General features: G+C 44.4%; 1 protein-coding gene across 2 annotated transcripts in view; it reads right to left on the bottom strand.

Moving 5' to 3' along the window:
• The window catches only part of DSCAM (DS cell adhesion molecule), a 706002-nt gene that overhangs the window by 94756 nt on the left and 583742 nt on the right, over positions 1 to 27504 (bottom strand). The gene's annotated exons all lie outside the window — the stretch shown is intronic.

Genomic DNA, 27504 nt, shown 5'->3' with positions numbered 1-27504 from the left:
CAAGACCACTGACTGTCCTGAGCCTCTTTTTTCTCACGTGACTCCTAGGAGGGCTGCCTGGGACCAGATGCTGTCAACCTGGGCAGCACCTCAGAAGCTGGAATCAACCTGAGTAGTTTTTAAAATAGACTAGTGCCCAGGCCCTACCCCAGGCCAACGGAGTCAGAGTCTCTGGGGGCAGGGCCCCGGAATGGGTTTATTTGAAGCTCTCCAAGGGTTTCTCACATACAGCCTGCGTTGCAACAACTCTACAGGGTGACCAGGGGTCTGTGACAGCCCTAATTCTCCTCCACCGTCCCTGTCCCTTTCCTTTCCATTTTGTCCCCTTATCCCCCTCCCCTCCTTCCTTAGTTTTCTACCCTTCTTCTCTTTCTCTCACAATTCCATCATCATCACCATCATCATTGCTAACTTGCATGAGTGCTGACTTACACCTGTGCTAGAACTTTTTCACATGCCCTGCATGTATTTAACCCATATAGCAACCGGACGGGATAGACATTTTGGTCATAGAAATGGCCCAAGACCTATTTATAAGTTCCACTGTAAGTAGATTCTAAATTATGCCATAAAGATGTGTGAGAGATGCAGAAATAACGTTTTTAGCACATTCATTGGATTTAAATTTATATTAACAGATGTCCATGCAGATGATCCAAGACAACCAGACACCAAATACCTATTTTGAAGTGGGGAAAAATAAAGAATAGAGCCCAAGCGAATGCAAGGATTCATTTAATATCTGGCCTCTTCTCCCCTTTGCCTTTATTTATAAGCAAGGAAACAGAGAACAAGAAGATTTATGACTGTCTAAACTGGAACACGTTCTCTTTGTGCCTCTACTTACCCCCAATCCAAAGGTCTGCTTCATCTAGTAGTCATGTTAATCTCTAACATGAACAGTTTTCCCTCCCCTCCCCTCCCCTCCCTGCTTTGTCTTTTCCCTCCTGGTTCTTCCTTTCTTCTTCTTCCAGGGCCTGCAGAGGCTAAGCGGGTCTAAGCCAAGCCACATGAAATTCATAATTCATCCATGCCTCTCACTCTTTCAGTTGCGTGACCATTTTCACAAACATGATCTCACGGCAACACCCATGTTCTCAGTAGAGCAGAGAATTCTTAATTCCATTTACATGAACCAAAATAGGATCAGGGAAGGGACGTAATAAGCCTAGAGCCATGCAACTAGGAGGTAAGTAGAAAATCTAGAAGGAGACCCTAGATCTCCTGAATCCAAGTGCAAAGCCTCTTTGGACCAGAGGCTGGCCCACCTCTGACTACAGGGCATGGGGTAGCCAGGGCATCCTTGGAAGCCCCTTGGCCCCGGGGCTGGGTCCACTCAGGGGAGACTCCCTATGACATCTTTGATAGCTCCAATTCCTCAGCTGCAAAATAACGTGCCTTCTGTAAGCCCACTGCATATTTGAGACTGCTTGGTAGGACTGGCTATGTGATTTGTAGGACCCAGAGCAAAATGGAAATGTGGGGCCCTTGTTCAAAAAGCAGGAAAAAGGTGCCATTGAAGTTCTTTTTTTGGGGGGTGTACCTCACTTCATTATTTTTTTAATATGAAATTTATTGTCAAATTGGTTTCCATACAACACCCAGTGCTCATCCCAACAAGTGCCCTCCTCAATACCCATCACTCCCTCTCCCCTCCCTCCCACCCCCCATCAACCCTCAGATTGTTCTCAGTTTTTAAGAGTCTCTTATGGTTTGGCTCCCTCCCTCTCTAACTTTTTTCCCCCTAACATATAAGGCTTTTTCTTTATTCTGTGGTCTTTCTCTCTCTCTCTCTCATTCTCTCCCCCCCCCCCCCCCCCCCCACATATCATGAGGGTTTATATTTTCTGTTTAATGTTATGTTCCCCTGGACTTGGGGCTGGGCAAGTTCCAGCCCTCCCAGGCATGAGGACAAGGCCTGGGAGGTGGCCTGCATATGTGCACACCACACTGGCTGCCAGGGGCCCCTTTCCACCAGAATGACAGCCATATCCAGGTCTCGAGTGGGTGGCCCCAATAGCATTTTGAGTCACCTTCTGAAAGCTACTGGTGTTGCCACTTATAGGCAGGGAGAGCAAGGAGATGCTGTGGGGAGCCTGACCTTTCTCTTCCAACACACACTAAGGTCCCCATGTGGATAGGACCTCAGGGATTGCTGGGTAGAGAGCCTGGGGCCGGCTCAGGGAGACAGAGAAAGGAGAGACAGGTGGCCGTGGGAGGAGGATGACACCTGGGCTGAGGCTCAAGTGAACTGGGGAGTTCAAGCTCCACTCTTCCATTGGACTTTACTTACAAACACAAATTTAAAGATAAAGTTATTAAGAATTTCAAGATGGCAGCTGAAGAACATGAAACCCCAAGCACAGGGCTCTTGAGAGCTCAGGGGTTCATGTCACTGCACTGGTCACCTGCCCAGGATGCTGGCCCTGGAAGCGGATAAATACTCAGCTTCCTAGGCAGCCACTCCTGTCACCTAGTCACCTGAAGGGGGCAAAGAAGTTGGGAGGAGGTGGTCTCTTGGGCAAGACTTGGACATGACCAACCACAGTCTTGAAGAGGGAGCAGGGAGCCACTGACCTCCTCTTTCTCTGTTGCCATGTGTGCATACAGGGCAAGCCCTGAGTGGTTAGTCTCCTTTCTAATACAGTAAAACCTATCGACATTATCTTTCATTGTAATTATGGTTCCTGTCGCAGCTTCACCTGGGGCCTTCAATGAACCCACAGTCACATTTCCCAAGCACAGCAAACACATGTTCTCCCCAGCACACCTATCATCAAATTTACCATCTTAACCACTCTTAATTGTATAGGTCAGTGACGTTAGGCACACTCACACGGTCATACAACAATCCCCACCATCCATCTCCAGAATGTTTTCATCTTCCCAAACTGAAAGCGTGTCCCCAGTAAACACGAACTTCTATTCCCTCCCTCCAAGCCCCTGGCACCCATCATTCTACTTCCCATTTTTGTGGATTTGACCTCTTTAGGGGCCTCGTACAAGAGGAATCTTGCAGTATTTGTCCCTCTGTGACTGGCTAATCTGGTTCATCCATGCTGTAGCGCATGTCAGAAAATCCTCCCTCTTATAGCCTGAGTAACATTCTATCGTGTCTATATGCCACATTTTGTCCATCCGTCCATCCATCCATCCATCCATCCATCCATCCATCCATGGATTCTTGTGTTACTTTCACCTTTCGGCCATTGTGAATAATGCTTCTATGATCATTGGTGTACAAAGTATTATTCTTGAAAATGTCTATAGCGTTTTGCTAGAGAAAATGGTTTGCGATCCTGTGTCTGCTTCATTCAAAGGCCGAGTGGCTTTTTCTCCATTTGGGGTCTCTGCCTCTTAGCTTCTTCTCCATTTCCTCATCTGTAAGAACAATGAGACCTCCAGCCTCCTGAGGCTGTGATCAGGATTAATGAGATTATGTTAGTGGAACCCACTGAGTGTGTCGGCAGAAAGGCCCCGCAGAAGCACAAAGTGCCTATTATCACTGCTGCTGAATCAAAAATTCCTCCTGTCCAAATACTTATTGTTCATAAAAGTTTTAGCAAGTAAGGCTACCTACTGGGCAGCTCTAATCCCCATAAAGAAAATGATTTCTCCAGCCAGGAATTAATAAGTTCTTAGCACACACTAAAATATCTTCTTGGCTGGCTTATTATGCTTACATAATGAAGTTACTTTGATTATAACCATTAATCAAATCCGTGTTTCCAAGCTATAGTGGGCTTTATTTGATGTTAAACTTTAACAAGAATGGCAACATTTCCTCTTTCTGGAAGCTTTGCCAGGGTCTCCTAACGTGATTAAATGTGTCAGGGTAAAGACAGAAAACATTTAGGATTCATATTCTATTCACTCTGAACTTGTTTCAAGTGACATAGGAAGAAAGTTGATTTATTTTGCATGACAAGTGTGAATATTAACCAAAATTTATTAAAAACAGTATTTTCCTCCAATTCACATAGATATAGGCAGAAATTTCTTCCTTTTTTTTTTTTTATTCCTGTCTGGTCATGCACAAAGATGTTATGTTTTACCTAACAAGACTTCCAGGTAATTAGAAAGAAGGAAAATGGTAAGCAAACTTTGATTTCCTGCTGACAGTGATAGTAAAAAATAAGTTTAAAAATATAAGAAAATAGGCTATGGCATCATGAAAAATTGGATGAGGTCTAGAATATTAATTAGAAAAAAAAATCAGCGGTATTGACTGTCCCCCAAGGTGATTCCCAGTGGTCCTCGAATCCTGGTTTGCAAACCATTGTATAGCCTCTCCCACATTTTGCCAGACTCTTTGGTCTGCATGAACTATAGAATCTGGCAGAAGTGGTGGCAAATCACTCAGATTAGACTGCAGCTTCCATCTTGGGCACTGGAGCACCTGTGTGTGTGTGTGTGTGTGTGTGTGTGTGTGTGTGTGTGTGTCTGATCACTTGTTCCATGGAAGCCTTCCATCATGTCACCAGGACATGCAGGTGGCTGGAGAGGACCATGAGGAATGTAAGTTTCTGGCCAATAGCCCGTGAAGATCCCAGGCTGGCCAACAACCCATGTGGGATCTGGGAAATGGATGTCCCCAGTCAAGCCCTCTTCCTCCTCACATATTCTGATATAGTTCTTGGAAGGCAAGAAGTTTCCATGGAAACAGAACCAGGAGCTCCCGTGGCTCGGGAATGGATACACAGAATAGTTGAGTCCAAAACCATGTTCTAACTTTTGAGCAAATGCTTTTCTGTCCAGCCAGTTTTCAAAAGAAGCTCCAAGGGAGAAGATAAGCCATTATCTCCACTACACTTGTGGTGGCGGCCTCAGACACATTCTGCTATCAGCTGCAACAGCGGATTGCCTTGTGGCTCCCTGGAATTCAGGAAAGTGTCTCCCGGAAGTGCCACCTCCCTCTGTAGAGCATCCTTGGGGCTTCTCCACTGGAAGATTCTTATCCAAGATGGGCCAGTGCCCAGGACCCGGATCCTGCCCTGAACCCTGCAATCCCCACCCTATTTTTAATTTCAGATGGTTCGCCTTTTCCTTGAAGCTATTTTGTCCACTTGATATTCATCCTGTTCAACATCCATTCTCACGGAGCCTTCTTTATTTGGCCTCTAATGTATGCTTCCACTTGCTTGTATAAATGCGTACGTGTTTTTGTTAATTTGGTTATCTGGATTTGGTTGTAAGATTTGGTTTCTGTCATTCGGCTTGTCCATTTTTCCCTGCATGTCTTTTTCATTTGTTTATGCTAATATCAAGGACATAAAATGCCCTTTGAAAAACATCTCACGTAATAAAGATGATGGTAATTATAGCTAGCATGTATTAAGCCCTATGTTGAGAATGTTACCTGCTTTTCATTTTTACAGCAACCCTAGGAGGTAGGTGCTATTAATACCCTGATTTCAGGTGTGCAGAGCTGAGGCAAAGACAAACCGGGTGACTCATTCACAGTCACACAGGTACTAAGCAGGGGAACCAGAATGATGATGTAGGCAGCCTCTACTTTTCCTACCTGGTTTTGCATCCATGAGCAACTGGGTTTAGTCTCGCCTGTTCTTGAGTTGTCTAGACAGTAGAATCATACTGTCTGCACTGTTTTGTGTCCTCCTTCTTTTATTCTGTTAGTGTTAAAAAATTTATTTTTAAGTAACCTCTATGCCCAACAAGGGGCTCAAACTTACAACCCTGAGATCAAGAGTCACACGCTCCACCAACTAAACCAGCCAGGCACCCTTATTCTGTGTTTATATGACATCTACAACATATACGCATTGCCTGCAGGCGTTTTCACTGATGTATATTACTTCTTTGTATGAATATTCCGTGGTTTATTTATTTCAGAAGTTTCAGATTCCATACGACTATGACCCCTGGAAAAGTATGCACGAACTTGTTTAGGGAATGTAGAGAGGACTGAAATTTCCAGCTAAGGTATGTGTATTTCTCTAAATTTATGAGACAGTGCCAAGCAGCTCTCAAAAACAGTTGTACAGATTTATAGCCTCACCATCAATCTTTGTTATTCATTTGTCGACAACAGTGGTTCTTCAAGAGTCGCTCCTGGACCAGTAGCAGGAGCAGCACTTGGGAACTTTCTAGAAATGCAACCCTGGGGCTGGCAGCCTGAAGAACTCTCCATGAGATTCTGGTGCATGCCACACAGGAGCACCATGGCTTTAGAGCTATTCCTGGCACCCCCCCCGCCCCCCGCCCCCAACCCAATCACTCCCAATCGCTGGGAAAGTGTTCTGCAGAAATAGTGCAGGATTTGGAATCAGAAGAGCTGACTGAGCTCTGGTTCCACCGATTTGTGGACTATAAACTTCCGGGAGTGTTTATACTCTGAGCCCGAGCCCTCAGTGGGTGCCATGGTGATGCCGCCTCAGTACAGAGCAGCTGCAAAGATCAAATGCACAGGAAGTCCTTTGTAGACTCTAAGCATTTACAATGTTAGTTATTTTTTTCTCTAGCTAATATCTGCATCCATGACTTGTTTTCCCAATTAGATTTATATTCCACCAAGGCTGAAGGAGCTTTTCTATATATGTATATAGGCAAGGACCAGAAAGGGGGGGGGGTGGGAAACACAGCATTAGGGTGAAGGGATTGTAGAGATTTTAAAGATCTAACTATGCCATGTGGTTTATATAACATTTGAGCGATAAATAAAACATATTTAAAAGTAAATTTCCCTTTTGTAGGTTCTAAATGAAATATTAATGGATTTGGCAAATAATATAATGGCTGTATCCATCACATCACCTGGATAATTGACAGCACAGGTTAAAAAAAAGGAAAAAGAGAGTGTTTCCTAAGTGCTAAATTCTGGTCCCCTGATATGAAGAAAATGGGGTGATGGACTGCTTACTTTCCAAGAAGAAGGTTTTGAGTGTTATTTTCTTTCTTATAGTGTTTATTTTTTGAAAGCAACAGAACATAAGTCAGGAAGGGGCAGAATAAAGAGAGAGAGAGACACAGAATCGGAAGCAGCCTGCAGGCTCCGAGCTGTCAGCACAGAGCCCGATGCGGGGCTCGAACCCACAAACTGTGAGATCATAACCTGAGCTGGAGTCAGACACCTAACCGACTGAGCCACCCAGGCACCCCTTGAGGGTTGTTTTCAAAGGGATTATTGCCTTAGATCACCAGAAGAGTCTATATTTGTACAGGTGTGTGGGTGCATGTGTACTCAGGTGTGCCCGTGTGATTGTGTATATGTGCATGCATTCAACACGTGCACAGTGTGCATATGTGTATGTGCACATGTGCGATCACGTGTGTGTGTGTGTGTGTGTGTGTGTGTGTGTGTGTGTGTGTGTTGGAGGCATCCGGGGCAATTTCTAAGCCACTAGAGCATTTGATTATTTTAAGTTCTTTCTCCCAAATTTTATATGAAAGCCAAAATGACATGCATTTTTAATAATGTTTATTAGAAAATAAATATGCCATGATACATTTCCTTTTTAAGAGCTTTCTCCTTCAAGAAGCAAAAATAAATAAAGTGCTCAGATGGTCTCTTGCCCTCTTTGATAGGTTTGCTAAGGCAACATCTGTTCAGAAAAGAGCCTATGGAGATACAAAACGCACTGACGACTCTGCAGACAGAAAAACACCTTTTCTGAAGGAGCCAGCAGCACCGCTAAACACAGCCTGGTGGGAGCCTCAACCAGCTGCCTTCCCTCCCTTAACTCAAGGCGAGGGAAATTCTCTCCACGCACTGAATTGTAGGGTTAACGATACCGAAGGGTGGAGGTCACGTCCAAGCTCACACGTAAACGCCAGGATACGTGCACACCCGGGCGCACACAACAGCTGAAATCCGTGCCTTTTCCTTGCTTTGTGCTGTGGACTTGTGAGTTTCAGATCCAGGCATGCAATCAGTGACCCCTCACATGGCATGCTTGGGGGACGTTTTCAGCGTCAGCTGCTGGCAGGTGGCACCTCTTGGTGTCTTCTGCTTACGGCAGTCGATAAATCTTGCGAAGGAAGAAACAGAAAGGAGCAGGGGGTTTTTTTGGCAAACGGCACTGTTAATCAGGAGATATTTTATGACTGAGCGGCTCTCAGGGGGTTTTTAGATTTCAGAGGCTTGGGAAGTGCAATGCCTAACCGTCCCTCCCGGGGCAGGCGAGCAGGCACTAATTGAGGTATTGACAGCTCTAAATGAAGCAGAAACCCGCTAGAAGACTCAGCTCGGGCGAAGTGAGTGCTGCCGGGACGTTCGCGGTTTTCACTCACTGCTTGTTCATGCACGGACGTGTGCACTTGAGCACGGGGGTCAGGCTCCCGCCGCACACGGCCTGAGCTGCAAAGCCACGAGAAATATTAACCAACGCATGAAAAACCTCTCCTTTAGGATGGCCCCGATTTGCTGTCTTTATAGGTGCATACTGATATTGTGTATTTCACCTTATCCATATACAAAACAGGCATAGGAAAAAAGACCAGAAAAAAGAAAAATGGAGAAAAACAGGTATAGGGAGTATTTAAGCCTGTCATGAGAGATTCAGGCACATTAAAGAACATTTTTTTTAAATTTTTTTTCAACGTTTATTTATTTTTGGGACAGATAGAGACAGAGCATGAACGGGGGAGGGGCAGAGAGAGAGGGAGACACAGAATCGGAAACAGGCTCCAGGCTCTGAGCCATCAGCCCAGAGCCTGACGCAGGGCTCGAACTCACGGACCGCGAGATCGTGACCTGGCTGAAGTCAGACGCTTAACCGATGGAGCCACCCAGGCACCCCTTGTTTTGTTTCTTTACCTCATTTGGCCTCTGATATTTAACATGAAAGCCTCAAGTCTGTAGATGCATCCTGGCACTGGCCGCAGCACCTGTTTCCTTCTCAGAGAGTCTTGGGTGCACAAGGAGGAGGGATGGTGAGTTTTGGCTCAACATTCAATCTGTCCTGCAAGGGCGTCCCTCTTTCTGAAATCCACCTGGTTCTAAGAATAAGTAATGTCAATGCATGTATGTAATGAGGGCTTTAAAACACATGCGTGTTTGTGTGTGCAAATGAGCTGTGATGAAAATGCCCGCATCCGAGTGATGTGTCCCTAATGACAGGGACGGAATGTAAGGTGTAAACACTGCTCGAAGCTGCCTGGGGGAAAGGCACTTGAGGTCCCCGGCAGGGAGGCGGCTGTCTGCACAGCCAGAGAAGCGGCGTTCAGACTTGAGCCTGCTTCCCAATCAATGGCGGGTGTGTCACAGTCCAGGTGACCTGGCCTCACTGAGTGTCTGATCCTACAGGTCTAGGGAGGGACCCCAGAGCCTGTATGCCCCGCAAGTTCCTGGCCACCACATATTGAAACCCACTGGCCCAAAGGACCGGGTGACTCTAGCACCAAATACGTCCTACTCACTTTGACATGGCTAATTGGATGTGTTACACCAAAAAGTATAAACAGTGGGGTTTTTTTTTTACAATTTTTTTAAATGTTTACTTTTTTTAATAAAAATAAAAAATATTTTTTAATGTTTATATATTTATTTTTGAGAGAGAGAGAGAGAGAGAGAGAGAGAGAGAGAGAGAGAGAGATGGAAACAGAGAATCCCAAGCAGGCTCCCAGCTGTCAGTGCAGAGCCCCACATGGGGCTCAAACTCACAAACCTTGAGGTCATGACTGGAGGCAAAATCAAGAGTCGGACAGATGCTCACCTGACTGAGCCACCCAGGTGCCCCTGTGGTTTTTCATTTCAAATAATGGTGTGCCAAACATCCTTAACCTTGGTTTTCCTTATGATATTCACTCGCAAGAAATTTAGGCGAATATTTTGAGAAGAAGAAACAAAAATTATGTGCACGACATCCAAACCAGAAACTGTGCAGCAATAGCTTCGTAGATCTGTCTACACAACAGTTTAAGAGATCTTTCTACTGATAAATAAGCAAACCTCTAAGCAAAACGTGAAAGGAAAGTGGCAAATGGGAAAAGATACTGTGACATATGCCGGAGAAAGGATTATCACGTGATAAATATCAAGACCAACAAGGCATACTGGGAAAATGAAAAAGGATGCAGAGAAATTATTTAAAAAGAAGAAACTAAAATTTCAGCAAACATCAAGATACTCAACCTTTTCTGTTAGGAAATTAAGTGATCATTTTTGCCCACGAATGTAGAGCATGTTAAAGACCGAAAGTGTGTGGTTTTCTAGGAGGTGGGGATGCTGGTACTTAAATCCTGCAAATGGAAATGCCAGTTGGCACAGCTTTTTTTTTGGGGGGGGGGAAGCCAGTTTAGTTTGGCCACATGTGACACAATTTTGCACAAACACATCTTTTGACCCTGCAATACAATTTCTCCTGTTTCACCCTAAGAATGATTTGATGGACGTGTATGTATAAGGATGCTTCTTTCCACCTTGCTCATCATAAAAACAAATGTTCATGATTGTTTAAATAAGTAACTACACGGCCATAGAATGGACTAGGAATCAGCCATTAAAACACTAAATAAAAGATACCTGCACTGGTTTCGTTGGGTTGCCATAACAATACACCAAAGACTTGGTGACTTAAATCACAGAACGAATTTTCTCACGGTTCTAGAGGCTGCAAGTCCAAGATCAAGGTGTCTGCAGATTTGGCCCCCCCTTGGCTTTGCCGATGGCCGCCTGTGTCTTCACCCGGCCTTTTCTCTGTGTGCCACACCCCTGGTGCCTTCCCCTCTTCTTACAATGACACGAGTCCTATTTCATTAGGGCCCCAGTCTCATGACGTCATTCAACCTAAATTACCTGTTAAAGGCCCTCTCCCAGGGGCACATGGGTGGCTTAGTCTGTTACATGTCCAGCTCTTGATTTTAGCTCAGATCGTGATCTCACGGTTCAGGGGATCGAGCCCTGCGTCTGGCTCCTTGCTGACAGCATGGAGCCTGCTTGGAATTCTCTCTCTCCCTCTCTCTGTGCCCTGCTCATTCTCTCTCTCCGTCTCAAAATAAATAAATAAAACATTAAAGAAAATAAAGGCCCTCACCCAAATACAGTCACACTGAGGGGGCCTGGACTTCAACATATGAATTTTGGCAGGGGGCAGGGGACACAATTCAGTCCACAATACCAATAACATATTATCTGTTGGATAAAAAAGCCTATAAGGCATAGTCATTTTTTGTTCTTAAGAATGTATTTAAGAACCTCTCTTTCTCACTCTCTCCTCCCCTCTCTCTTTGAATACAGACAAATCTATATATCTCTATGTAGGAATAAAAATTTAAATGTCCTAAAAGATAGTCAATATGTTAACAGGAGGAATGATAGGTATATTCTTTTCATTTATTATTTCATTATTCACTTATTTCTTTGATTTTTCTGAATCTTTTACGATAAACACATTTACTTTTATAAGCAGAAGACATAGTTGTTTTGTTCTGTTTTTGTTTTTGACATGATATGAACTTATTGGCTTGAGTTTATGGTCCCAGTAAAACACCCCAGATTCAAGCGTGATCAGTACAGGGATCACCCGGAAGAAAAAGGTGCATCAACACGTCTTCAAGCCCTGGCTGAAGACTCTTCTGGAAGCCGCATCGCTGCGCTGAATCAGACCACAGTTCCGCTGTCAAACAAATGACAGAAAAATCTCCCGAGGTCTCCGGCTGGACACACAGACCCTCTCATTGAGCTAGAACTTTGTGTCTTTTTTTTTTTTTTTTTCCAAGGAGCTCAGAGTGCTGCCGGTCAGGGATTCCCATCCAGTTGGGAGAAGCGGCAACAGTCCCTTTCCATCTTGCACGCGAAGGAACACTTCGGGCACGGAGAGAACACGAACAAAGTGATCCTTAGATAACCACTGTCTATAGGAAGGTCCGATTTAGCCCCGAACGAAATCCTCGTGGGTCGCACAGCCCACACAGGGAGAGACAGCTGCAGCCGCCTGTTTGGAGCCCCCCTCCCCTATCTGTCCTCCCTCCCTCTTCTCACCCTCTTATTAAAAACCCAACAGCAACATAAAACAGGGTGATCTGATCCTCTAGGGAGACGTAAGAAGCGTTTGCCGGCGATGGGAAGCAGCCCTCCCCCTCCAGCTAAGGAAAAAGCCCTCAAAACAAACGGCCCCGAAGATCAGGTCTGAGCTGTTGTGATTTCTTTCTGGAAGCTCTAAGTGCAAGGGAGCTGACGGCTAGATGAGGGGGCACCATTTCGAGAACTTGCAATCAGGGTTAATTGTGGAGTCGAGGTTCTGGGGGTTTAGACTGCCTGTGGCCACTTGGACAAAGAGCGGTGTTCCCCTCATCCCTGGAGCCGGGGACGCTCAGGGCTGGTTGCTATGGCTGACGACCTGCACCTGACAACAGCCTGTGCCAGGAGCTCATTAAGGAAGCAGGGGGGGTGAGGGAGCGCTCGGGCAGAGCAGGAAGCCAGGCCTGGTCCTGTCCAGGGGGATGCCAGGCAAAACGACAGAAGAAGGGTGGGGCGAGGAAGGGCGTCGTATTTTCTAGACCCTGTAGCGGGCACGCCTGCACGTGCAGAGGCTTCCACTCCTCCCTTCTGCATCGCCCCGTCCAGTCTCACCCTTGCAGGTCTCGTCCGCTTGGGCTGTGGCGGCGGGTTACTCCGGGACAGTGGCTCACTTGCTGTCTCACACCTCGGGAAGCGAGCCGCAGACATCTGCAGACGGAGGGCACGCCACCTCCTCCACGTGGGCAAGGCGTGAGGTGGCGGCTTTCCCCCCAAAGTCTCTCCTCCCTATTCTTGCATCCCGGCCGGGATCGACCCTGGACTCACTCCGGGTCCCCATGCTCATCAGGGACCTGGTGCTCTCGGGTGAATGTTCACAGCATTGTTCACGTCCTTGGCACACAACTGTCACTTCCGTGCAAGCCTGTGCTGGGCTGTGACAATGGTGCTCGAACCCTTCGTCTCGCCCCACTCCGATCCACTCCCCACCTCCGCCGGGTTCAGCCCCCCAAAATGCCACCCCCAGTAGGACAGTCTCTCACTTGCAATTTACGGCGGCTCCTACTACCTGCTCTCTGTTCCCACAGATTGAAGTCCAAGGTGTTTGCAATCTCCCTGCAGACTGCGTTTCCACTGACCAGGTAACTCCTCCTTCAACCAAAAATTCTGCTTTCGCACCCGAACTCACTTTGAGTGTTCCGCCACCTCCCCGATCCCGTATGGGAACATACTTTCCCTTTTCCAGCACAGCTGGCTGGCATTGCTCTAGCTTTCCCCAAGTCACCCCCATTTCTCCAGTCCGACTACCACCCAACCCTCCCGTGTAAACTCACATTCCTCCCCGCCCCCCACCTCACCTCTCCAGGATGATGTCTTCTCTGAACTCTCCCAACACTGTCATGTCTACACCACAAATGTGCTACATATCCACCTGCTATCTTTTTTTTTTCTTTTGGCCTTATGTGTTTGGGGACATTACTTATTAAAAACGACTTATTTTGAGGGGCGCCTGGGTGGCTCAGTCGGTTGAGCGTCTGACTCTTGATTTCAGTTCAGGTCACGATCTCATGGTTTGTGGGATCGAGCCCCACGTGGGGCTCCACGCTAACAGCTTGGAGCCTGCTTGGGATTCTCTCTCTCCCACGCTCTCTGCCCCACCCCACCCCACCCCCACTCTCTCTCTCTCTCAAAATAAGCAAACTTAAAAAAATTTACTTTGAAATACAGACTCACAGAGATTGCAAAACTAGTGTTGAGTCCTGTGGAGCCTTCACCCAGCTTCTACCAATATTGAGATTTTACATCACTGTGGCACAATGTGAAAACCAGGAAACTGGCCCTGGGGCATTTCTATTAACTGAAATACATACCTTACTTGTGTTTCGCCACCTGTTAAACCCACATTTGTGTGTGTGTGTGTGTGTGTGTGTGTGTGTGTGTGTGTGTTTTCGTGTGTGTAGTTCTATGTAACTTTATCTAATTATAAAGCTGGGCACCCACTGTGGGTTTTATCACCACAAAAGAAGTCCCTGTTGCTACCTTTTTGTATCTGCGCCTGGCCCCACCCCAACCTCTTTCCTTGTCTCCTAGAAACCACTAAATTATTCTCTACTTGTGTGGTTTTGTCCTTTGAGAATTTTACAAAACAGAACCAACTTTTGAGACCAACTCTTTTCCCTAAGCTTACTTACTACCCTTCAAGTCCATCCAGGTTGTTGCATTCACCCATAGTTTCTTCCTTGTTATCGCTGGGTGCTATTCCATTGTATGGTTGGACCAGAGATTTTTCAACCACTCACCTATTAAAAGACATTCCCCTCCTGCCCCCTGAATTTGGCTACTATTAATAAAGCTTCTACAAACATTCATGAGTGGAGATTTTTGTGGACATTTTGTGAACATTTTCATGTCTCTGGGGTAAACGCCCAAGTGTGTGATTGCTGGATCGTGTGGTAAGTATACATGTGGTTTTATAAGAGATTGCCAAGCTATTTTTCAGAGTGGTTGCACCATTTTGCATGTCCACCAGTAGTGTATGAGAGATCCAATTTCTCCACATCTTTGCCACCATGTGGTATTATAGCCTTTTTTTTTTTTTTGCTGTTCTTACACATGTTTGGTGAGACATTACATTTTTTTTAATGTTTATTTATTTTTGAGAGTGAGAGAGAGCGAGCGAGCTGGGGAGGGGCAGAGAAAGAGGGAGACACAGAATCTGAAACAGGCTGTAGGTTCTGAGCTGTCAGCACAGAGCCCGATGTGGGGCTCGAATTGAACTCAAGAACTGTGAGTAATGACCTGAGCTGAAGTCGGACCCTCAACCTACTGAGCCACCCAGGCTCCTGCCTCACTCCTTTCTTGCTACCTCTCCCCTCCAGACTATAAATTCCTTGAGGTCAAAGATTGTGTCTTAATTTTATATACTCCAGTGACTGGCACATGGTAGCTGCTATATGAATACAGACGTTTGTTGTATGAGAAGAAAATACTAGAACTTTTATCCAAAGGAAGGTGTTCAAGGCAGAGAGGGCAGGCATTCAAAGGCACAGATGTGTACTTGTGTGGCTCAGGTGAGCTGCTGAAGGGGTTTCCCTATAACCGACTGCAGAGTAAAACATTAAAAAGGGGTAAGACCATGAAGCACGCTCTGGGACAGGCCAGGGTATCTGGATTGAACATAAAGGAAGCGAAGATCTACTTTAGAGTTTGAAGCGGGAGTCAAACAACCAAGTTTTCATGCATTGTAGTCAAAGAACATAGACTGTAGCATGCATTTTATTTGATTTTTTGGTTTGAAATGGAGTTTCTCCTTTGCCTTTGATATTCTGTTATTAATTTACTTATTATATCATTTATGTGAGCGTTTATTTTTTTTAATTTATGTTGAGTTTTTTTTTTTTAAGAGCAAAGGTTCACAGCAGATCAGAGGGGAAAGCACAGGGACTCCCACAGACGGCCTGACCTTTGTTAGGTTCCACTGGACTTTTGCTGGGAAGCATGTGCTGAAACCCTCAGCATTCTGATTCTGTCACTTCCTGCTATATTCTAGCTGGTTTTTCACACTTGGATACCACAATTAGTTTATAAAGTCTCCCTCCCTCACTCTGTGGGTTATCGTCCATCCATTTGCTCAACAAAGGACCATCTTATTTTTCTGGGTAAGTGCTTTCTTCCTGGGTTCTATTTTGCTGGAGACAAAGATTGCACGGTTTGCTTTTATGTGTGTGCATTTCCACGTGCTTTTGCCACTGTTTCGGAGAAGCTGTTCTCTCCCCTGAGAGGCTTTCTGCTTCTGACGCGGCAGATTCTCTGAGGTACAAAGAAAAGATGTCGTTCTTTGGGTTCTTCCAGGTACTGAAGTTCTTTGAGTCCTCCACCAAAGGGCAGAGACCACTGCCTCTCTGCACCGTGGCACTGAAGAATGGCCTTCCACCCTCAAATCTTAGAGATTTGATGATATAGCTCTTTCGTTTCTTTTTTTTTTTTTCTTGTAGCACTTTTCCAACCTCCTGAGATTCTGATTCCAGTCCATCAGGTCAGCAGATACTGGACTCATGTCCTTTTGGAGATGCCTATGGCTTTATTCCCTCATCAACTTACCTGCTTCTTTTCCCTTAGTCAGTCTGTGGTGCCAAAACACCTCCAGTGGACATGCTCCATCAGACCCTAGTGTCTCTGAATCCCAGAAGTTGACATAGCAGGTCAAAGTGACCTTCTGCTATTCCAGTTATCAGTGAAGGCAACCGAGTGCTTGGTATACCAGATGTCTGTCTGTAGGCCAGCAGCTTTCCTACAGACCAGGTATGGCTCCCTGGGAGTTATCCTGGTGGGTGATCACATTTTCCAGTGGCAGCATGAACCCATACCAATTTCGTCATATTTTTATATTGAATGCTGTTATATGTACTCTTACAATCTATTAGGAAATATTTCATTCCCGTACAGCGAAATACAGAATAACAAACGAACATCCATATGCCTTTATGGATAAACACTGCCATCATGTGGCCCCAGGTCACTGCTCACCTCTACTCTCCTGACCCTTAGCTTTTATCGGGACATCAGGGCCATTCGTTCTGGGGGCTACACAGTGAGAGGCAACCACAAAATATTTATTGTTGCAATATTCTCATGTGCTAAGTTTTTTTTAAAGACATTTTTGTTTTTTTAGAGCAGTTTTAGGTTTACAATATAATTAAGATCAAGGTACAGAGATTTCCAATATACCTCCTGCCCCCACAGTTGCACAACCTCCCCATTATCAACATCACTCGCCAGAATCATACATTTTGTTCTTAACCAAGGATGAACGTACATTGACACATCATAATTACCCAAAGTCCACAGTTTACCCAACATTTACTCTTGGTGTTGTACAGTCAATGAGTTTGGACGAATAAATGTATAGTGACATCCGTCCATCATTATAAATTCACACAGACTATCTTCACTGCCCTAAAAATCTTCTGTGTTCTGCCTGTTCATCTCTCTCCCCACCCACCCCTGGCAGCCACTGATCTTCTTATTGTCTTCATAGTTTTTCCCTTTCAGGAATGTCATATAGTTGGAATCATACAGTACATAGCCTTCTCATACTTGCTTCCTTCAGAAATAGGCATTTAAGGTTCTTCCATGACTATTGGCTTGACAGCTCATCTCTTTGTAGCATTGAATAACATTCCACTGTCCAGTTGTACCACTATTTGTTCATCCACTCACCTACTGAAAGACATCTTGGTTGCTTCCACGTTTTGGTAATTATGAAAAAAGCTGCTATACACATCTAAGTGCTTTGTGTGTGTGTGTGTGTGGACATAAATTTTTAGCTCCTTTGGGCAAATACAAAGGAGAGATACTGCTGGGTGGTATGGCTAAGGTTATGTTTAGTTTTATATGGACAGCTCATACAATGTATGAGAGTTCCTGTTGTCCCCCATTGTCGACAGAATTTGGTACTCTTGAGTGTTCTGTTTTTTTCCATTCTGACAGGCGTGTAGTGGTATCTCATTGATGTTTTCGCCCGCATTTTCCTGATGACATAAGATGTAGAACATCTTTTCATAGGTTTGATTACCAACTGTGTATCTTCTTTGGTGAGGTAACTGTTAGGATCTCTGGTCACTCCTCATCAGGGAAATACAAATCAAAGCCACACTGAGATACCACCTCATGACAGTCAGGGTGGCTAAAATGAACAAACAAGGAGACTACAGATGCTGGAGAGGATGCGGAGATGTGGAGGTTCCTCAAAAAATAGAAAACAGATCTACCCTATGACCCAGCAATAGCACCGCTAGGAATGTACCCAAGGGATACAGGAGGGCTGATGCATAGGGGCACTTGGACCCCAATGTTGATAGCAGCACTTTCAACAACAGCCAAATTATGGAAAGAGCCTGAATGTGCATCCACTGATGAATGGATAAAGAAACTGTGGTTTATATACACAATGGAATATTACGTGGCAATGAGAAAGAATGAAATATGGCCTATTGTAGCAACATGGATGGAACTAGAGAGTGTTATGCTAAGTGAAATAAGTCATAGAGAGAAAGACAGATACCATATGTTTTCACTCTTAGGTAGATCCTGAGAAACTTACCAGAAGACCATGGGGGAGGGGAAGGAAAAAAAAAAAAGAAAGGTTAGAGAGTGAGGGAGCCAAACCATAATAGACTCTTAAAAACTGAGAATAAACTGAGGGTTGATGGGGAGTGGGAGGGAGGGGAGGGTGGGTGATGGGCATTGAGGAGGGCACCTGTTGGGATGAGCACTGGGTGTTGTACGGAAACCAATTTGACAATAAATTTCATATTAAAAAAAAGAAATAACAAAAAAAAGATCTTTGGCCTATTTTTCAATTGGGTTGTTAGTTTTCTTATTGCTGGTTTTAAGAATTCTTTATATATTTTGGATAACAGTTCTTTATCAGCTGTGACTTCTGCAAATATTTTTTTCCAGTCTGTGGCTTGTGTTCTAATTGTATTTCTACTGTTAATAGAAAATAAGAATTTTTTAACTTCAATGAAGCCCATCTTATCAATTAGTCACTTTCATGGATCATGCCTTTGGTATTATAGATAAAAAGTCATCACCATACCCAAGGTCATGTAGATGTTCTCCTGTGTTATCTTCCAGGAGTTTTATAGTTTTGCATTTTACATTTAGTCCCATGACCCACTTAGAGTTAATCTTTCTGAAGGAGGTAAGGTTTGTGTCTAGATTAATTTTTTACGCATATAAACATCCAGTTATTCCAGCACCATTTGTCAAAGAGACTATGTTTGTTCCACAGCATTGCCTTGGCTCCTTTGTCAAAGATTAGTTGACAATATTAATGTGGGTCTATTTCTGGGCTCTCTATTTTGTTCCATTGACCTATTTGTCTGTTCTGCCAACACCACACTGTCTTGATTAGTGTAGCTTTATAGTAAGTTTTGAAGCCCGGTTGCATTAGTCTTGCATCTTTGTTCTTCTCCTTCAATATTGTGTTGGCTACTGGGTCTTTTGCCTGTCCATATAAATTTTGGAATCAGTTTGTCAACATCCATAAAATAACTTCTTAACATATGTATTAGGATTGCACTGAATCTATAAATCCATTTGAGAAGAACTGACATTGGGTTTTCCTACCATGAGCATGAAATATCTCTCCATTTATTTAATTATTTGATTTTATCAGAGTTTGGAATTTTCCTTATATATACATTTTGCATATATTTTGTGAAACTTATACCTAGGTAATTCGGTTTTTGGATGCTAATATAAATGGCACTGTATTTTTAAATTTTAAATTCTACCTGTTCATTGTTTGTATATAGGAAAGAAATGACTTATATATTGAACTGGTATTTTAAAACCCTGGTTTAAACTTTTATTAGTTTTGGGAGTCGTTTGTCCATTCTTTGAGATTTTCTACAGAGATGAACATGACATCTGCAAACAAAGACAACTTTATGTTTTCCTTCTCAATCTATATACCTTTTATTTCCTTTTCTTGCCTTATTGCATTATCAAGGACTTCTAGGACAGTGTTGAAAAAGAGTGGTGAGAAAGGGCATTTTGCCTTGTTCCTGATCTGGAAAGCTTCAAGTTTCTCACCATTAAGTATGATGTTAGCTGAAAGTTTGGTTTATAGATAATCTTTTATCAAGTTGAAAAAAAGTTCCTCTCTATTCCTACTCTACTGCTTTACAGAGAGTTTTACTCATGATTGATGTTGAATTTTGTCAAATGCTCTTTTTATTTCCTCTACATCTGTTGATGATGTAGGGAAAATAAAATAATCATGTGATTTTTCTTTTTTAGAGTGTTGAAGTGATGGATTACATTTTTAAATTTTCAAATGTGGGATAAATCCCACTTGCTTATGGTATAGAATTATTTTCTTTTAAACTTTTTAAGATTCAATTTGCTAACATTTTGTTGATGACTTTTGCATTTATTTTATTAGATATAATGGTCTTAGTTTTCTTTTCCTGGAATATCTTTGTCTGATTTTTGTATTAGGGTAATTCTGGTCTTACAGAATGAGTTAAGAAGTATTCTTTCTGCTGCTGCTTCTTTTTTAATGTTGTTTATTATTATTATTATTATTATTATTATTTTGAGAAAGAGAGACAGAGCATAAACAGGAGAGGGGCAGAGAGTGAGAGAGACACAGAATCATAATCAGAAGCGGGCTCTGATTTGTCAGCACACAGACCTTGAGCTCACGAGCCATGAGATCATGACCTGAGCTAAAGTTGGATGCTCAACTGACTAAGCCACTCAGCTGCTCCTATTATCTCTGCTTCTTTTTTTTTCAATTTTTTAAATGTTTATTCATTTTTAAGAGAGACAGAGTGTGAGCTGGGGAGGGGCGGCAGGCTCCAGGCTCTGAGCTGTAAGCACAGGCCTGATGTGGGACCTGAACTCATGAAGAACGAGACCATGACCTGAGCCAAAGTCTGTTGCCCAACCAACTGAGCCACCCAGGCACCCCTATTCTCTCTGCTTCTAGTCTTTCACAGAGATTGTAGAGAATTGGTATAGTTTATTCTCTAAATGTTTGATATAATTCACCAGTGAATTCCTCTGGGCCTGGCACTTTCTGTTTTGGAAGGTTGTTATTGACTGATACAGACCTTTTCAAGTTGTCTATTTCTTGTTGAGTGAGTTTTGGCAGATTGTATCTTTCAAGGAATTAGTCCATTCCATCTGGCTTTCCCAGGCAGAGATAAACTGGGGAGGGGGGCAGGAACAGAGGGAACGAACCCTATCTATGGCATATACTCAAATCTCAGGACCAGCTGGCCATGGCCAGACATATGATGAACATGTATCACACACCGATGAGGAGTACAATGATAAAGTGTCCACATTTGTCCATCTAGAGCCCTGTGGGAGGTGTTAACTCTCATGTTTCCAGAATGTTCTTTCCTAAAATTATACCTCAGCTCTTGCACTATCTTCCAGAGAAAGAGTTTCAGCTTCCTTTCTTCTATCACCCACACTCAAATGTAAACTGTGCACAAATAAATTTATTACAAGTAATACATTTTATGTATCTAACAATCAAAAGGAAGCTACTATTTCTATTTCTTCAACATTGTCTACTGGTAGAGGGAGTGTATAGGGTCAAACACAAAGGGTTCCAAGAATCCAAGAGATACAGCACTTGTAAAGCTACCTATGCCGGCATAGAGCAGAAATATTTACTTATCATAGGAATTCATGATAGGGCTCCGCAGGTCCTTAGGGGGTCACAAATAGAATTCCAACTTGTATGGATATGGTTGATTTTCTATGGCAAGAAGCCAGAGCTATCCTCCAGTGTTTCAAAGAGTCCCTGGCCCCCAAATTTCCAAATTTTTGCTTTAAAGCCCCAGAATGTTCCAGAGCTGCAAGCTTTGGCTATGGCCTAACTATAAACCTATACAGAAATCTAGAGAAAAAAGGTGAAGGATTAGGGTTGGACTGGCAAAGCTTCCACGGCAGAAGGCAATGCAGAGCGGTCCTGTTGGTCAGCGCTGTTAAATTCTAGGTTTCTGTTTCTAGGGCCCTCTGTTGTGATTCCAGTCATCGTGCCAAGCCCTCTCTGGCAGTCCTTTGTCTTCTCATGTGGCTCCATCTACTAGAAGGGGGAACAGCTATTCTTCTCAGGAAGTAATTAGTCTCCTGTGTTTGGCTGATCTGAGGAGAAACCCACTATCAATGCCCAAATGCTGTCCTGAGCTGAGAAGCGAGAGTCATGGCCGTCTCACCAGCATCGAACGACTCTCTGTAGGATTTCTCGGAAGGAGGTGCTATCAGTAGTGCCTCGCATCGTTGTGGAGCCAGTGCCTTTTCTAGAAACTTCTGTGATGGAGCAACACCGAGGGGTGCTATATCGTGATGGTAATCTATTGCTGTTCACAAACCTGACATTCACAGGGATTTTTTAATCCGTAGCAATGGATTTCTGGCGATCAGAGACAGGGACGCCACCGTAAACGCCCGTCAAGCCCTCTGTCACTCTCTCCCAACAGTATCCTCAAGGCACATCAATCCCGCTCATTTCCCCATGAACCTAATGAAGTTAAATTGCTCAGACAGTCGTCATGGTGCCAGAAGGGAAGAGACAGTGAACTAGGAAATAAGGCTTGAAAGTGCCCTACTTGTCCCAGCATTCTGTGTTGAGTTCTCAGGACGCCATCCTTACTGGGAAATGCTTTTAAGACAGCTACCGTGGCTTTCCTTCGTGAGCCGTGAGAATATCATTCATGGCAACAGGAGGACACATCCCTCTGCACATCCTAAGCTGCTTCTGACACAAGGGCACACATTCTCACACAAGGGCACACATCTGCTTTGTGAAGCCTCTCTCAGATGCCGTGATGCTGAGGCGTTTACATCATTGGCAATAAAACTATTCTTTTTAAAAATTTTTTAATGCTTATTTATTTGGGGGGGGGGAGGGGCAGAGAGAGAGGGAGACACAGAATCTGAAGCAGGCTCCAGGCTCCGAGCTGTCAGCACAGAGCCTGACGTGGGGCTCGAATCCACAAACCGTGAGATCATGACCTGAGCTGAAGTCGGACGCCGACAGAGCCACCCAGGCACCCCAGCAATAAAACTATCCTTTAGGAGGGTCGATATTTTCCATTTTAATCAATTAATTAATTAACGTATTTATTTTTGAGAGAGAGCATAAAACAGAGAGAGAAGGAGAGAGCATGAACATGAATGGGGGAGGGTAAGAGGGCCAGAAAGAGCAATCTTAAGCAGGCTCCATGCCAATTACAGAGCCCAACACGGGGCTTGATCTCACGACCGTGAGATCATGACCTGAGCTGAAATCAAGAGTCAGACGCTTAACAGACTGACCACTGTTTTCCATTTTAATTTTCATCCCTGCCTTGGGTTGAATTGTGAGCTGCCAAATATACATCCACATCCTAAACCCTGGGTCCCCAGAATGTGATCTTATTTGGAATAAGGGTCTTTGCAGATTAAATAAGGTAAGGCCCTCTAGATGAGATCATCCACAATTAGGGTAGGTCCTAAATCCAATGCCGAGTGTCTTTGTAAGAGACAGAAGAGGAGAAGGGCACAGAGGTGCAGGAAAGAAAGTCACATGTGGTCAGGGACAGATCCTGGAGCGACACATCTAAAGCCAAGGAATACCAAGGGTTGCTGGAAGCCACCAGAAGCTAGGGGAGAGGTAAGAATGAATTCTCCTTCAGAAACTCCAGAAGAAGCTAACTCTGGTGACATCTTGATCTCAGACTTCCGGTCCCCCGAACTGTGAGAGGATACATTTCTTTTGTTTTAAGTCACCGATTTGTGGGAATTTGTTCCGGCAGCCCTGGAAGATGAAGGCAATGCCCCAAATAATTTAAATATCATTTCATGAAAACTTACTATTCCGTGTTTTTTACTTCCTATTATACGAATTGCTTTATTTTGTGTATCAGGGTTTCTGAGGTATTTTTGTGTCTAATCCTAGGAGCATGAACATAATAACCAGATGTGGTTAAAAAAGTGCACCCTGAGCCAGCAACCAAGTGAAGTGACCTACTGCTTCTTCATGGCCTCTGCCTCCCCGGGTACCTCAATGGTTTCCAATCAGGCTCTGGTGTTAGGTATGTCAGGAAGGTGCATGAACAAGGCAGCTTTAGAAACAGCTTGTAAGCGGCCACCAAAATACATGTTAAGAAGTTGTTTCCGCCATACGTTACTTTTCTTTCTTTTAATGTTTATTTATTTATTTTGAAAGGGGGGAGGGGGGAGGAGAGAGAGAGAGAGAGAATGAGAATCCCAAGCAGGCTCCACACTGTCAGTGCAGAGCCCAACACGGGGCTGGAACTCACGAACCATGAGATCATGACCTGAGCTGAAATGAATAGTTGGAAGCTTAACCAACTGAGCCCCCCCAGACGCCGCTCCACCATACATTCCTACTCACTTACTTAGATAGATGAAACATAGATAGACAGAGATACATAGATATGGATACCTGTAGGTAGCATTGCCATGAGTAATATATGATAGTTGTAGAGAAGTCTCATTTAACTTATTGAGTTCTTACTTGGGTTCTATGTAGGAGGTGTCTTAGTGGCCACTACAGATTATTTCCAGAAGCTAAGAGACACTGCTGGGTTGCTGCTGTGGAGATGGAGGGGAGAAGAAGGCTAGGATGGAACTGATTAGAGAAGACACGGAAGGACGGACTCCTTCTCTTAAAAATAAGCTGAGACAAAGAAGGTTCCTGGAGGAGGGAGATAAGGAGGCCAGCTCCAGGAGTGCTATAGGGTTTCTCCCCTGAAGGGGTAACTCCTGGGTCTCTACCTTTCAGCTTCTGTCCTCTAGGGGCACCTCAGGGCCTTGGCCTGGTCATTGAGGGTCATTCCAACCTGCAGCTAAGGGACAGCCATGTTGGAAGGCAAAGTCTCTTTAGCAAGCTCTGATGCTGCAGGCACCTGGCCCCCTAGCTTTCAACAACATGGCACAATGCTCTTCCTTTTCCACTTTATTTCCAGAATCTTCCATTTAGGTACAGACGGGTGCTGGGGACAGAGGGAGCAGTTCATGCTTCTTCCGCTTCCACCCAATTAACCTCCAATCCTGTCTTCCTGAAACTCACCACATGTGAGCTGGAAGGGTGTGGACACTGGGTTTGCTTCTGACTTTAGTCTGAGTTCATTGGCCCTAGAGCTGCTTTGCTCCATGGACTATGGTTCATGTAGGAGTCCTGATGCGAGACTCACCTTCCTCTCACTTTCCCCATGATTAGCTCTAATGTGTAGGGCAGTTGCTCATCAAACATCCCCTTCCCTTCTCTGCAGCTTCCTATGAGACCGAACTGTGGATATGCAGATGTCACATGAGCCAAAACCACACTCTCCTCTCAAACCACTATTGATTTTGGTTGTTTTTTTTTTTATATATATGAAATTTATTGACAAATTGGTTTCCATACAACATCCAGTGCTCATCCCAAAAGGTGCCCTCCTCAATACCCATCACCCACCCTCTCCTCCCTCCCACCCCCCATCAACCCTCAGTTTGTTCTCAGTTTTTAACAGTCTCTTATGCTTTGGCTCTCTCCCACTCTAACCTCTTTTTTTTTTCCTTCCCCTCCCCCATGGGTTCCTGTTAAGTTTCTCAGGATCCAGTCAGAGTGGCCAAAATGAACAAATCAGGAGACTATAGATGCTGGAGAGGATGTGGAGAAACGGGAACCCTCTTGCACTGTTGGTGGGAATGCAAATTGGTGCAGCCGCTCTGGAAAGCAGTGTGGAGGTTCCTCAGAAAATTAAAAATAGACCTACCCTATGACCCAGCAATAGCACTGCTAGGGATTTATCCAAGGGATACAGGAGTACTGATGCATAGGGCCACTTGTACCCCAATGTTCATAGCAGCACTCTCAACAATAGACAAATTATGGATTTTGGTTGTTTTTAATTGCTACCGAACCCGTGTCCTAATTTTTGTGCCACTACCTGTCTTCGTCTTGGTTTCACCCCATGTTTCTAGGGTGGGAGCAGGGAAGTTTCTCCTCTGAAGACCTCACCCCTGCCTTTGGGGTTCCCATGCTTCCCTGCATGTGTCTTTCCTTTACAACATGTCAGAGCTCTGACCCTGCTCTGTCCCACTGCCCCTATAGACATTCCGGGTTTTTTTAAATTTGCTTTGGGTTCAAATGCTCTTCTGGGCAGTGGCTTGGTCTCCGCCAGTAGGCATGTGCTGGTGTGTGAGGCCTCACTATGGGGCATGCACTCCCTCATTTAGCTAGTCAACTCAACCGCCTTGTTCCTCATCTACTCACTCAATCATTCCTTCAATTTTGCGAGTATTCATCAGGCGCCCACTGTGTCAGGCACTGCACCAGGTGCCGGCACCACGGCAGTGCTCAAGGTCCTCAGAGTCTCTATCCCTTTGCAGCTTCCCTTCCTAGACAGATGCCAAAACAACCCACACACATAGGGTGAGGTGTCGGGCAGTCAGTGATACCTGGGTTTGCAAAACAAAGCCTCCCTCCCTTTCGCTCCTGCTCATAATGTTTTTCAGGTAGTTTGCTGCCCAGTCTACTCTGGCTGGATCGGATCGCTGCCTTCTCCCCAGCCAGTCAGAACTGCCAACCAGCCTCGCCACCTGGAGCCATCCTCCTGCAGAGACTCCTAATTTACATATTGTTAGCACAGCCATTCACTATAGATTTTCAAATACACTAGACTCCACATTTCATGTTTTATCTTATGTACATATCCACTCGTGAGTCTTGCCTACCTACTTCTGGACCAAGGGCATCCTCAGAACATAGGCTCCCTATCTCCAGGAGGACTTTGAATTTTTCTTTTTCTTACTGAGCCATCTTTCTTCAGTCCCAGAGTATCATTTCTAGAGTCTTTCTAGAGAAGGAACCAGACATTAAAATGCATTTTATTCCAATATTCCTTCTGTAGAACAGTGATAAGCGTAAGTGCCTCAAGGTGCGCCATGATTTCTCTCGGACTCCTATCAGACCTATGATCCATTTTTTATGAAATTTATATGAAATCAGTTGCTTCCTGAAAAGCTCTTAGAAACATCTGGAGGCAAGGCCAGCCGACTTTAGAATGTTTGAAATCACAGCGATTTCTATATGTGGATATCTATAATCAACACTTTCTGTTAATCTATAGTCCGTTATACTACCAGAGTGAGAGGGGAGGGGTAGAAAATGTGACTCCACTGTTGACAGCTAAGTTTGTACAGCCATGAGTGAACTCATTTGAATAGTTCATCAGAGGATCACAGAATTTTGCACCTGGAAGACAGGACTTGGCTTATTGAATAGCACGGGTGATGCCCAGCAGTGTGGCTGGGGACCACTCGTACAGATGACCAGGGCAGACTGGGATGAGAAGGTGGTTGGATGCCTGGTCTCTTGCCCGGAGCCACTGTCCTGCTCCAGGGTGACAGTAGAGGTGAGATGCCTCAGCAGGGTCTAATGACAAATGTCTCTTCCCGGCTGAGAATTTAATGTCATTTGTCTTATTTTTCAAAGTCAGTTTCCATAGGTGGAAAACAAAGATCACTGGATCTGAAAAAATTCAACAGAACTAATGATCGCCCCCCTTTGTGGGGAGAAAGGCCCGGATAGATTTCTCTCATATGACTACGAAAAACACCCCGACTTTCTACAAGAGAACATTCCTTCTCCCTTTTTCAAAAAATATTATGACAAAGATTTTTATTATTTCAAGATTATTTCATATCCAGTGACTCAGAGGACAATGCGTATTTCATAATATTTTATTACATTTCTTGATTAATTTTCCCTGATGGCAAACCGGAAGAGTGATTTAGAAAATTTGGAAAATGCAGCAAAATATGGAGAAGCATGTCCTAGTTTGGGCTGCCATAAAAAATATACCAGAGATGGGGGGTTTTATTTACTTATTTATTAATGTTTATTTGTTTTTGACAGAGACAGAGCATGAGCGGGAGAAGGGCAGAGAGGGAGACACAGAATCGGAAGCAGGCTCCAGGCCCGACGCGGGGCTTGAACTCATGGACCGCAAGACCATGACCTGAGCCGAAGTTGGACGCTCAACTGACTGAGCCACCCAGGCACC

Source organism: Felis catus, chromosome C2 (genome assembly GCF_018350175.1).
Source record: "Felis catus isolate Fca126 chromosome C2, F.catus_Fca126_mat1.0, whole genome shotgun sequence".
In the NCBI taxonomy this organism is placed as follows: domain Eukaryota; kingdom Metazoa; phylum Chordata; class Mammalia; order Carnivora; family Felidae; genus Felis; species Felis catus.
Note: the sequence above shows the minus strand (reverse complement) of the source record. Positions and strands in the feature narration are given on the sequence as shown.